Raw genomic sequence first — 10,013 nt, forward strand, 5'->3', positions numbered from 1 at the left:
ATCAAAACACAGTGAGTGAAGGAGCTCAGCCTACTGTGGGGCAGGGCAAGGTGTGATCACGTGCCAGAGTCACTGGGGCATAAGGCAGGGCCAGTGTCCATACGTTCCCTGGTGTGTGGCATCATAGTCAGCTGACTAAACCCCCGTTGCCAGGACTCCTTGAAGCAGAAGTCTCCACCACCACGGTCGTCGTCAATGCTCATCGCCACAGCTACTGCCGCCATAGCCATAGCCACTATGGCTCAGTATAAGGGCGCCACAAGCGAGGCAGGCCGCGCCATGCACCTCATGAAGAAAAGGGAGAAACAGCGTGAGCACATGGAGCACATGAAGCATAGGATCGCAGAGGTGTGGACCAGGCCGGGGCGCCTCAGAGCATATGCTTCGTGTGGGTCCTGGCAGTTTCATGCCGCTTGGCTCTGGGAAACCCTTAGGTGGGCTAGGAGAGCCCAGAGGGCGGGCCCCACACCTAGGGCGGGACTTGCTTGTGCATCTCTGACTGGTATTGGAAGCCAGCTGAGACAGTGTAATCGGTAAAGTGGGCTCAGTGTTGGGCCCTGTCAGAGACTGAGACCACTAGCTTGTGAAAACTTCAGCAGGAGGGATCCACAGTGGTGGCATTGTTGTTGGGTGAGTCTTGAGCACAGAGTTTCCTAATTCATGTTCCCAGCCTTCCAATACATACAGGGAAGAGCTCATTTCCTGTGGAGAGGCACAGAAGTATGCCCCTGAAGCTCACTCCAGAGCCTTTAGCATCCCAGAGTACTAGTGCGTCCCTCAGGGCTTCTTCAGTGAGTGGCTGCTGGATTTAGGGACATGATATTGAGCAGACCTTGGCTTAATTCTTTGGGCAAGACTCCTGACAAGAGCAGGGCCTCAGCTCTCCAGGTGAGAACAGGCCATATCTAGGGAAGTGAGAAGCCAAACCCAAGAACCAGCCATCAGATGGAGGTATCATCAGCCCTCAGTCATGCTTGAATTGACACATAGTTCTCTAGTTCTGACCTTTGGCTACTTTAGCCTTCCTAGCTTCATGGACCCTTCCACCCAGAAAAGGAAGGGTGTGTGTCTGTGTTTTCTAAGATTATATCACAGTGTGTCTGGGTACCGATCTGGGATCTACAGCCAGTCTTTCACTTCCACAGTGGAGTGGTGGATGGCCTTCACTGATATGTCCCTCCCCTTCAGGAGAATATAATGAAACCCAACATTGATAAGAAGTTTTCCACCCACTATGACGCTGTGGAAGCAGAGCTCAAGTCCAGCACCGTGGGTAAACAAGACACTTGTACCACCTTCTTCCAGAGCCAGGAGCTACTCCTTCACTGGCCCTGGATGACCAGCCTTTCCTCCCCTATCTCCTTGCCTCACAGGTCTCGTGACCCTGAATGACATGAAGGCCAAACAGGAGGCACTGGTGAAGGAGAGAGAGAAGCAGCTAGCAAAAAAGGAACAGTTAAAGGAGTTAGAGATGTGGGTCCCCCATCCTCTCTAAGCCGTCCTCCCTATATAGTACAGCTAGTGCTTAGGAATTCCTGGGATGGGTAAGGCTGTCCCCATCCCCATTCCACAGGGAGACCCCATTTTCTGCTTTGGAAGCAGATGTGGTATCTATTGAGCTCCAAACTGGTTCTCACTTTCCAGGTTTATCTTTCGTTCTGTTCCTTTGTAAAGATGGTGAGTCCTTTCTGAGCCCTTTCTTTTTACTGGGTGCCTGAACAGCCTGCATTGTCCCCATTCCTCTCTGTCCCATGATCCCTGTGTCCTTTATGTCTGGTGTGTCATAATCAGAGCCATGTCCTTGAACTTGAAGTAAACTAGGGCAAATAGAATCCCTCTTGGGTGCTGGGGAAATCCAGCCTGTGCAATGTGGACCCCTTGTTAGGAACACAGTGGCTCTAGGTAAGAGAAGGGACTTCAGGGCAGGAACATGGTGTGTGTGTGTGTGTGTGTGTGTGTGTGTGTGTGTGTGTGTGTGTGTGTGTGTTTTCTAAGATTATATCATAGTGTGTCTGGGTACCAATCTAGGACCCACAGCCAGTCTTTCACTGCCACAATGGAGTGAGTAGTGGATGGCCTGCACTGATATGCCCCTCCCCTTCAGGAGAATATAATGAAATCCAACATGGATAAGTTTTCTACCCAAGATGACGCTGTGGAAGCAGAGCTCAAGTCCAGTTCTGTGAGTAAACAAGACACTTGTACCACCTTCTTCCAGACCCAGGAGCTACTCCTTCACTGGTCCATGCCTTGGTAAGAAGCTAGAGAAGCTGTGAGAGAAGGAGCTCAAGAAGGAGGCCAAGCGGAAGATCTCTTGCCTGTCCTTCACCTTGGAGGAAGAAGAGGAGGGAGGTGAAGAGGAGGAAGAGGTGGCCATGTATGAGGAGGAACTGGAGAGGGAATGTTAGGGCACTGCCAGCCAGAGCTCTGTCCTGGCATTTGGGCTAACATTTGGGCCGGCAAAGGAAGAAGCACACTCATTCTTTAGCCCTGGTTACCTACTGGGCTTTTGGTCCCCAGTTTCACACAGTTTAAGGAAAAATGGAACAGAGGCAGCACCGTTGTTTTAAAGCTAAAGTACAGAGGTACTGGCAACAGGAGACTGAGTCAGAGCTAGGCCAGAGGTCCTGTACAGGAGCCACCAGTGTGGGAAGTTACCAGAGGACTAGTGCCTGGTCTAAAGGGATCCAGAAGCTGTCCTTTGGGGCACACAGGATAAACTGAGGGGAGTGGATAGCCTGCTAAAAATTTCTGAAATAATGGGAATGTTTGTGACTACTCTGTCAGGTATTTTGAGGTTTCTTTTTGTTTGGTTGGTTTGGTATGGTTTTGGTTTTGCCAAAATAGATTTTATCTGTGTAATAGTCCTGGCTGTCTGGAACTGACTTTCTAGAGAAGACTGGCCTTGAACTCACAGCAATCCACCTGCCTCTGCCTCCTGGAGTACTGGCATTAAAGTGTGTGCCATGCCTGGCCACTGCCAGATATTGTAACTGCTCACCACAGGTGGCCACTGGGCACTGGTAGTGATTGGTGAATTTGATCTTATACCTTCTGAAATCCAGTGCCTCTAATGTACAGCCCTATGTATGCATATCTGTTCTGTGCCTGGCCAGGCTACACAGTCAGTATGGACTCCGGATATTCAGGAATGCTGCTTTCCTTAGAGCCCAGGGGAAATTACTAGATCCATGTGAGAGAAAGAGTCATATGGGGAATAGTTGTGTCGGGAATGAAGGATGAGTATTTCATTAGTTGCAGAGATGGGAGGAGGCAGGACGATTAGATAATGAAGTGAAACAGTTGGACAGAAATAACAGGGCAAAGGACGCATTTGAGGACTTGGAATAAGTTAGGTAATAGCTGTTATCTTATTCATGTAGGCCCCCCTTCCTGTGGTTGTTTCCTGTCATTGTAATTTTTAATTTTCTTTTTTTTATTGAGACAGGGTCTCATGTAGCTAAGGTTGGCCTTGAACTTCCAATCCTTTTGATTTTCCTCAATGCTAAGATTAATATAAGTGTGTACTACCACACTGGGCCCTTCCACTTTAATTTAGCAGTACATTTAACCCAACTGTATCTGAAATAATATCATTAAATAGCTTGTTGAGCTAGATATACATTCAGTAGTACTCAGGGCTCTAGGTGGCAAGTAGTGTTGATTTGAGACAGGGTCTTACATAGCTCAGTCTGGCCTTGATAGTCGTCTTGCTTCTACCTTAAGAGCAATTCTAGATTGCACAGGCTAGTGGAAAGGTTCTCAAGCTCACTGTGTATTAGTGGGATCTTTTTCTTTCAGATAGTCTTACTGTATATCCTAGGATGGGCTCTAAATTTCAGTGCTGTTGCCTCAGCCTTCTGAGTGCTAGGATTACATACAGGTGTGTGCCACTACTCCGAGTTCACTGGGACTTTTGAAAAGCACTGGTGGTGAGTTTTCCCTTGCCATCATTTTGAGGTCTTAGCAATAGGAACTAGACACCCAGCTCCCTGGCATCGATGATTATTTTTTTTAGTTTATGTTTGTTATGTATTTTGGTTAGTAGTTCTGTTTTTCCCTTTATTTTTTATTTTATTTATTTTAGGGGTTTTGGAAACAAGGTTTTTCTGTGTAATAGCCCTAGCAGCTCTAGAACTTGCTTTGTAGACCAGGCTGGCGTCAAACTCCCAAATATCTGCCTGCCTTTGCCTCCCGAGTGCTGGGAATAAAGGTGTTTGCCACCATCACATTAATGATTGTTTTTAAGACAAGGTTTAACTGTAGTTGTGGTATGTCTGGCGCTCACTGTGCACACCAAGCTGGGCTTAAACTCTGATCCACGTGCTTTTCCTCTTGAGAGTGCTGGGATTAAAGGTGTGTGCCACCAAGGCTGGCTAAGTCAGTAGTTCTTAAAACATGTTCCAGTGGCCCGAGAGACCATACAGACAGGTCCATGGAGATCAAAACCATTTTTAGTACAGTCATAGTGCCACATGCCTTTAATCCCAGCACTCAGGAGACAGAAGTAGGTAGATCTCTGAGTTTGAGCCCAGTCTGGTCTACATAAGAGAGTTCCAGGTCACTCAGGGTTACATAAATGTGACTGTCTAAAAAAAAAACCACAGAATCGTTTTCTGAAAAATGGTGAGATATTGTTTGTCTCATTGCTCTAGAGATCACCACAAAGCAAAGGAAATTGGGGAAGAACCCTGATGTAGACACGAGCTTCTTGCCTGACCGGGACAGGGAGGTAAAAACTGCCTGGATCTGGTGTTGACTTTGGTATTTATTGATCATGAAGTTGACCTTGGTGGAGACTATTTCCCAGGAAGCAGACCTGAACCTCATTCTTTGTCTATTTCCTCTCAGGAGGAGGAAAATCGGCTTCGAGAAGAGCTGCGTCACGAATCGGAAGCCAAGCAGAAGAAAATCAAGAGTGAGTACTATATAGCTGGATGATACAGTTTCTTAGGCCTGTTATCTTAACACTCAAGAGCTTAAGGCAAGAGGATCTGAAGTTTAAGGTCATCTTTAGCTACATAGCTAGTTTGAAGCCAGCCTTGGCTACATGAGACCCAATCTCAAAAAGTCAAAAACAAAACAGACACAAAAACAATAAGTTCTAGTAGAGCTGAACATGTGTGATCCAGAGTTGGGGCAGTGAAAAAGCAGGGCTAAGATCCAAGAAGTTCTCTTGCAAATATTAACCTTGGGTATGTAGAACAAGGGAACTCTGGGCACTTGGGTCTCTCTCTAGACCAAGAGGCAACTCTTCTTTGTAGGTGAAGAGATTGAAATCACCTTTAGTTACTGGAATGGCTCTGTACACTGGCGCACAGTTAAGGTAGGCAATGGAAGGGTTCCTTTGTCTTGAGTTCAATAGAAAGCAGCTGACAGTCTTGGCTTGGGAAACTGATGGAGGAAGGTCATTGGCTAATAAAGGAACTGCCTTGGCCCATTTTATTGGTTAGGACGTAGGTAGGTGGAGTAAACAGAACAGAATGCCGGGAAGAAGAGGAAGTGAGCTCAGAGACTCAGCAGCTCTTCTCTCGGGAGCAGACGCCTGAGAGAGATGCCATGCCCTGCTCCCGGGATGAAGCTCCGACCCAGGATGGACATAGGCTAGAATCTTCCCAGTAAGCGCACCTTGGGGTGCTACACACAGATGATTAGAAATGGGCTAAATTGATATGTGAAAATTAGCCTAGAAGAGAATGGGCCAAGCAGTGATTAAATGAATACAGTTTGTGTGTTGTTATTTCAGGGCATAAGCTAGCCGAGCAGGCAGCCGGGGTGCTGGGGACGCAGCCCCGCCGCCTTTATTACTACAGTAAACCGCTGTGGATAGCAGGGTGGATCTTTGTCTTCTTGGAGGTATTTCTTTGGGCTAATGTCTTTCCTTTTCAACTCACTGATATACCTGCTTCTGCAGATGAAAAGGGGCAACACCATGCAGCAGTTCCTGCAGAAAGCACTCAAGATCTTGCGCAAAGACTTGAGTGAGCTCAGGTGAGCAAGCTATGCATTGTGTGTGTCTTTGTTATGCACCTGAAGAGCCTGCTTCCCTAGCCAGCATATCAGACAACCATGCTGACTGCTCCACTGCTGGGAAGATGTTGTGCTGAGCACTGTGCTCCTCAAAGAGGAGAGTTGTGCTCTTTTTTCTTAACTTCCTGCTGTAGAAAGCTTAGGTGAGAGAGCCCTGCTTTGGTGATATGGTCCAGAAGTGTAGGACACTGGGATTTCTATCCCATGTTCACTAAACTACACAGCTTCCCTTAATCATTAAGGCTTAAAGTATTGTGCCAACTCATTGACTTTCAGGTATTCATCTGCTCCGATCTCTCTCATGTCAGCAGGGGTGAAGCAGCTCATGTATATCAAGGAGGACCTAATCATCCCCCACGTGAGTCCCTTCAACCCTGAGTCATGCACACTGTTTCATAGGAGAGTCACTATACTGTTGTGCACTCTTCCAGGGCTAGTAGGCACAGTGGTGCCTGCTCCCACCCTGCAAGTAGGAGTGTGGGGAGTAGTAGGTGATAGAGACCTAGAAGGATCATCAAACTTGCCTTTCCCACCCTCTGCTCCTAGCAATGCAGCTTCTACGATTTCATCATCATCAAAGCACGAGGAAAGAGTGGTGAGTGATTCTAGCTTAACTTGTTCTAATATGTTGGGAAAGGCAGTAGTATGGCCTTGGGATTACTGCTTCTCCCCTCCAGGGCCACTCTTCAACTTCGATGTTCATGATGATGTACGACTGCTCAGTGATGCCACTGTGGAGAAGGATGAGGTATGATAGTGCCAGGGTACTGGGCAGGCAAAGACACCCTGAGCCTGACATTGGGGTTATCCTTGGGAGAAGTCACAGGAAGGCAAGGTCAGGTAGGATGGCCCTGAATCACAGCCTTCATTCCCCAGTCACATGCAGGCAAAGTGGTGCTGAGGAGCTGGTATGAGAAGAACAAGCACATCTTTCCTGCCAGTCGCTGGGAGCCCTATGACCCAGAGAAAAAATGGGACAAGTACACGGTGAGGAGGCAGGGAAGGCAGGGAGGAAGGTTAGGTCCTGGGAAGCCACTTCTCAGTGTCCCACTGATGGTTCGAGGCAGTTCAAAGTCAGGTGATGGGAGTCATCTCAGCTTTTAGTAAACTGCAACCATCCTGACGGGAAACCAGAGATAACTAATATGACATGGTGGAACATACCTGTGAAGGCGTAAGTCACAAACAATGCCACACCAGTTTGGAATTATGATTAATAGGGTGGTATTTATTTAAAGGGGAAAAAACTTACAGATCACTGTCCCAGGCAACAGCCCTCTGCAAAAACAGGAAGGGAGTCTAGTAGGCGGAAGCGGAGCAGGAAATGAAGAGAGAGAGGAGAGGGAAGTGGCCTCTTTTTTAAAGGGAGAGAGACCACGCCCCAATGGGCTGGTATCTCAGTGGCTATAGGCTGGAGGAGCAGAAGGACCTCCCGCAACACCTCCCACTTTTATTTAAGTAAGAGAGTTCTAAACCTACTACGAAATTATATACAATAAGTACAAATATCCTATTCTAACTAGCTTAGGTCTTGTATAATAAATAACTTGGCCAAGTCATGAGAGAAAAGTAACTACATTTATATAGTCTTCAACCCCATCAAAGATCTGAGAAGGGAAATAATGTTACCTGGGTATTTAGGAAGTTCAGTAAAACAACTTCCAAAACATGCAACCAATCACAGAGACAACTAGCTACCTGGGCAATCACCCAAAGTCACGTTAGCAGCGTTGAAGCAAACAACTTTGGCTAAGGCCTAACATAACTGACATACCATTGTCAAAGGCAAGCAACTTTTCAAAACTATCTTACCCTGTCTTGGCAGGATATGACAGTCCTGTTTTATCCATTGATGCACGCTCTGTATCTCTGTCAGTGGTTGAGGTATGGGCATTTCTTTGCCCCAAGGCCAGTTCTGCCAAAAAGAAAGGCTCCAGGTGGAGTGTCTTTGGTGCTCAACATTCTCTCGGGAATAGAGCAGTGTTGCCAGGAGCAATTGTGTCTCACTACCACAAAACTCTGAGTTAGATTAAAGGCCATTTTCTACAGCTCTTTAAAGAGGTTGAAGATTATCTATCTATACTGAGTATAATCTCTATATATCTAAGGAACCTGATTAGTCTAATTATAAATGACAAACTTAGATGACTATTAATCTATATAATTCTCAATATCTATCTAACTTAAGGACTTAACACCCCTTTCTGTTTGTTCAACATATCCTTTATAGTTCGATTTGATCTTTCTATGACTGCTTGACCTGTAGGATTGTATGGTATACCTGTAACATGCTTTATATTATAATAATCAAAAAACCGTTTCATTTTTCCTACAGACATAAGCAGGACCATTATCCGTCTTTATTTGTGTAGGTATACCCATGATAGCCATGACTTCTAATAAATGAGTGATTACTGAATCAGCTTTTTCTGAACTTAAACCAGTTGCCAACTGAAAGCCTGAATAAGTGTCAATGGTGTGATGAACATATTTTAATTTGCCAAATTCTGCAAAGTGGAACACATCCATCTGCCAAATTTCATTGCTTTGGGTGCCCTTTGGATTAGCCCCTGCAGGCAGTGGCGTTTGGTTATAGAAAGAGCAAGTAGGGCATTTCTTAACAATCTCCTTAGCTTCTTGCCATGTAATTGAAAACTCTTTCTTCAAACCTTTGCTATTAACATGATGTTTTTTATGAAATTCAGAGGCTTGTAGCACACTACCAATCAATAATTGATCAATTTCTGCATTACCTTGTGCTAGAGGACCTGGCAGACCCGTATGGGATCAGATGTGTGTTATGTACATAGGGCAAAGCCTGTTCCTGATCAAATCTTGAACCTGGAGAAACAACGAGGTTAGTTCTGTATCATCAGGTATAAATTCAGCAGTTTCAATATGTAAAATAACTCTTTCTGTGTATTGTAAATCAGTGACTATCTTAATAGGTTCTTTAAAATCCCTTAGCACCATAAGAATGGCATATAATTCCGCCTTCTGAACAGAATTATAAGGACTTTGTTCCACCTTACCCAAGTCTTCTGATTTGTAACCTGCCTTCCCTGATTCATTGGCATCAGTATAGAATGTACGGGCTCCAGTTATTGGAGCATCACGGACGATTCAAGGAAGAATCCAAGAAGTTCTCTTTATGAAGTTAAGCCTCTTGCTTTTTGGATAGTTGTTATTAATGTCTCCCAAAAATTAGCACAAGCTCTTTGCCATGGTTCATTATCTTCCCATAATTTCTTTAGTTCATCAGCAGTGAAAGGCACTATAATTTCTGCTGGGTCTATGCCTGCTAGTTGACGAAGTCTCAGCTTGCCTTTTATAATTAACTCAGAGACTTTTTCCACATAAGTTTTCAGTTTCTTACTTGGTTTATGTGGTAAAAAGATCCATTCCAGAATAATATCATCTCTCTGCATTATAATTCCTGTAGGAGAAATTTTTGATGGTAGTATGACGAGAATACAATCGAGCTCTGGATTCACCCTGTCCACATGTGCCTGTTGTAATTTTTCCTCAATCATTGTCAGTTCCTTTTCTGCTTCAGCTGTTAATTCTCTGGGACTGTTTAAATCTTTATCACCATCCAAGGTTTTGTTCAAATGAATTATTAGATCAGGTGTTATTCCAATAGCTGGTCGTAGACTGGAAATGTCTCCTAACAGTCTTTGAAACTAATTAAGAGTCCGTAGGTGACTTCTCCTAATTTGTGCTTTTTGTGCCTTATTTTTTGCAAACCTATTTTATAATCTAAATAATTAACAGAATCTCCCTTCTGAATCTTTTCAGGAGCGATTTGCAATTCCCATTTAGGTAAAAGTATCTTTATTTCTTCAAACAGCCTGTTTAAGGTATCCATGTTTGAATCTGATAACAAAATGTCATCCATGTAATGGTATACTATAGATTTGGGAAATTTCTTGCATATTATTTGCAATGGTTGGTTCACAAATTATTGGCAAAGGGAGGGGCTA

At 44.9% G+C, this 10,013-nt stretch overlaps 1 pseudogene; it reads left to right on the top strand.

The window, feature by feature from the left end:
* The first annotated feature begins 237 nt into the window (after positions 1-237).
* Positions 238-8,493, top strand: LOC121444468 (annotated as a pseudogene).
* The last annotated feature ends 1,520 nt before the right edge of the window (positions 8,494-10,013 follow it).

The sequence above is a fragment of the Microtus oregoni genome, unplaced genomic scaffold (assembly GCF_018167655.1).
Source record: "Microtus oregoni isolate MIOR12 unplaced genomic scaffold, Mior012 000127F_ref0000509, whole genome shotgun sequence".
In the NCBI taxonomy this organism is placed as follows: Eukaryota; Metazoa; Chordata; class Mammalia; order Rodentia; family Cricetidae; genus Microtus; species Microtus oregoni.